This window comes from Tupaia chinensis, unplaced genomic scaffold (assembly GCF_000334495.1).
Source record: "Tupaia chinensis unplaced genomic scaffold, TupChi_1.0 Scaffold143913_1, whole genome shotgun sequence".
In the NCBI taxonomy this organism is placed as follows: Eukaryota; Metazoa; Chordata; class Mammalia; order Scandentia; family Tupaiidae; genus Tupaia; species Tupaia belangeri.
This window is the reverse complement of record NW_006203764.1, coordinates 820199-823487: the sequence shown is the minus strand read 5'-3', so window position 1 is coordinate 823487 and position 3289 is coordinate 820199. Positions and strand designations below refer to the sequence as shown.

The 3289-nt window shown below is 55.6% G+C and overlaps 1 protein-coding gene across 3 annotated transcripts in view; it reads right to left on the bottom strand.

Annotated features, from left to right (window-relative positions):
* Nucleotides 1–3289, bottom strand: part of SYNE3 (spectrin repeat containing nuclear envelope family member 3) — a 110833-nt gene that overhangs the window by 45080 nt on the left and 62464 nt on the right. The window lies entirely within an intron of this gene.

The following is a 3289-nucleotide window of genomic DNA, read 5'->3' as shown; positions in this document are numbered from 1 at the left end:
AAGTGTTGGTGCCCTGCTATGTACCATGTGCCAAGCAATGTGCTAGACCGGGGAAGATGAAAAAAAAAAAAAAAAAAAAAAAAGATAGCACTCATTAATGAGTTATGACTCTATAATTTTTGTTTTTTTTAACAATTAAATATAATCTTTTTTTGTTTATTTATTTATTTATTCCATAAGGGAGAAGCTGAGAGAGACTGCACCCCCGATCAGTCTTCATGCTGCAGCCCGCCCATCTCAGCCAGCCAGGATTTATGTTCAGGGAGGCTGTGGGATGTGAACCCGGGACCTTTCTGATATAGGCCCAGTTGCGTTATCACTGTGCCACTACCTGGTTGTTGGATCACGTGCCAGAACAATGAAGAGACTCTCTTAGATGCTCCTCTCTGCATCGGGGCCAGATCCAGCACCGCGGCGTCCACCCCTCCCACCTGCCCGTGCACTCGTGCACACACACACCAACCACTGTCCACTTCCTCTCCCTGCACCTTGCACTAGGGCTCTCTGCTGAGTGGCACCAGCACCTGCTTCCTGTTGTCACCACAAGGAAGACGTGGGACAGGCACTGTCCAGGCCTGGGGGCAGAACTTCGGGGGAGTTACTGTGAAGCCTATCCTGGCCACTAGGGACTCCGCGGGGCTGGGCAAGGGCTGAATGGCTATGCCCCCGAGGCAAGCCCAGCCCCTGCCTTGCCCACCCATCTGCCACCTGTGTAGTGCCCTGGAAGGCCGGTCACTCCAGGGACCCTGGGCTCGCGTGCCCTCAGGCTGCAGGGATGGGGTTCTCGGCCGTTCACTGGAAAGTCCGGGATGCCCGCTGCTGGTCCAGCATCACTGCTGCTGCTGTTTGCTCTCACTGCTCCCGAGTGCACCGTCCTCTGTACTGGAAAACGCTGCCAGTTTCAAAGGCGCTCACAGGACTCATTCAGCCTTCACTACCCAGTTATGGAGGGGGGCTGCCCCGAGACCACACAGCCAGGAAGCAGCCCTGCCTGGCCTTGAACCTCGAACCAGGCCCCTTCCCCAGTGGCTAGGATTCCCTGATGGACTCCCCATCTCTGATTATCATAGGACGAATTTCCCTTCATTTGTGAGGATGAACAATCCAGAATTCCGTTTTCTGCTCTGTGGCAGACTAGGTACCTGAACACCCTCGTCCTACAGAGAGCAGGGCCGTGGCTAAGCTAGAACACGCACGGGTTAAAGGCAGGCCACACCACACCTAGGTGGGGGACATCCCTAGGCCCCAAAGGGAAGGCGTTCCGGACACCCCCATGAAATTCCGCTGTGTGCCCCAAGTCCTGGCTACTAGAAGCTTAGGCTTAGTGCTCAGGCTGGATGGAGGGTGAGGCTTTGGACCCAGCAGAAGCAGAAGCAAAGACCATAACAGAAAGGCAGACCCCTCGAGTGGCTGCCCCCAACCCCAGTCAAAGATGAACTAGAAAATAATCTTTCCGCGAACATGATACGAGAAGGAACCCTATGTGTTTTACCCTGAGCTTAAGAACAAAAACCAAATTCGACAAAAATCTGGTCGCCTTTCAGAATATGGAGCCAGGAGCCTGTCACATGGTGTGGCCTGGGGTTCAAGGTCGGAGCGCTCACTTGATTCAGGGACCCCACACCAATGCATGGACATGAAAACAGGAATCACGAGGGTGATTCCCGGGGAACGTCGCCAGCCAGAGCGAACGCAAAGCCACTGGGAGAGCATGCCCCAGGCCTGGGCTTCCTCTTAAGATGAGCTCACAGTGCAAATTACGCAGCCCCCTGGAGACAACCCGGCCCAGCGCGAGACACACAGACCACAGCGTCAGCCCCTGGTTCTTTGGCCACTTGGATGAGCTCAGAGAGGCTGTAAAAAGTGCACCCCACGGCAGTGGATGCAGACTGGATCCAAGGGGAATGCAAAATTTCAGGCAAAAGGACATGATTTCTAAAAGTGAACAGGCAGACATAAGAACCAAATCGATTGTTTTTATAGATTTTTTTTTGATAGGGTATGTGTACTCGTCAAATCGATTGTTTTTATAGATTTTTTTTTTGATAGGGTATATGCACTCACCAGAGAGACGGAGATAGAAAGAAAGCAAGAAATCACCCCCAGGGGAGATGGCCACGCTGCAATCCCTTCTCCTCCATTCTCCTTTCAGGATTTTGGGCATGCATGCACACGCACCCGGCGTGAGTTTCAAGCCATCAGGTCTGGGACTTGAACCGCGATCGGCCATATGGGAGTCCAGTGATGTAACCATTACACCATCTGCTGGTCCCACCAAGTTGAATTTTTAAAAAATAATCACAATTGAACTCTGTGAACTGTTTTAAAATCAAGGCAAGAATGCAGTGAGAGAACACAGATGAAGGGCAGGTGGAGGGAGCCAGGAGGAGAGGCTGGATGGAGGGAGGGAGAAGGGAGGTGAGGAGAGGAGGCCAGAGGGAAGGAGGGAGGGAGAAGAGAAGCAGGGATGGGAGGGCAGGAAGGCTGGAGGGAGGGAGGGAGGGAGAAAGGAGGCGGAGAGGGGAAACGAGCACTGAGGTCCCTCAGTCCGTGGGTCAACACACAAGTGTCCAGCACCCACGTGTGTACCAGCACTGAGCAACCCTGGGTGTGTGGACGGTGGTGGGGAAGAGGCTGGGCGGAGGGTGGGGGCTAAATGGATGGGCTGGTGGAAGATCGGTGGACCCCCGTTAGGTGGAGGTGGGTGGGGAGCAGGGGGTGCGGTAGGGGTGAGGGAGTAGCCAGTGGAGAGTTAGGTGAGCAGATGAGCGCGTGGAGTGGTGAGTGGTTGATGGGCAGGTAATGCGTAGAGAGAGGTAGGGTGGGTAATGAAGAGGGCGACAAGGTGAAGAGGAGCCTGGTTAGGTTGGCGGAGGTGGACAGCTGAGTGAGATGGATAGAAGGTGGGAGGGTGGATAGAGGGTGGGGAGGTAAGTGGGTGGGTGCCGGGAGGGGACACGGTGTGTGGATTTGGTAGCTTAGTGGGAGGCAGATGGGCGAGTAGGTAGACAGGGGAGAGGGTGGGGAGGGGGTGGTGGAATGGAGGGTGAGTGACCTGGGCTCAGGTGGGTGGAGGTGGGTGCAGGTGGGTGACCTGGGCTCAGGTTGGTGGAGGTGGGTGCAGGTGGGTGGATGTGGGTGACCCGGGCTCAGGTGGGTGGAGGTGGGTGCAGGTGGGTGACCTGGGCTCAGGTTGGTGGAGGTGGGTGCAGGTGGGTGGATGTGGGTGACCCGGGCTCAGGTGGGTGGAGGTGGGTGCAGGTGGGTGGCCTGGGCTCAGGGGGGGGGA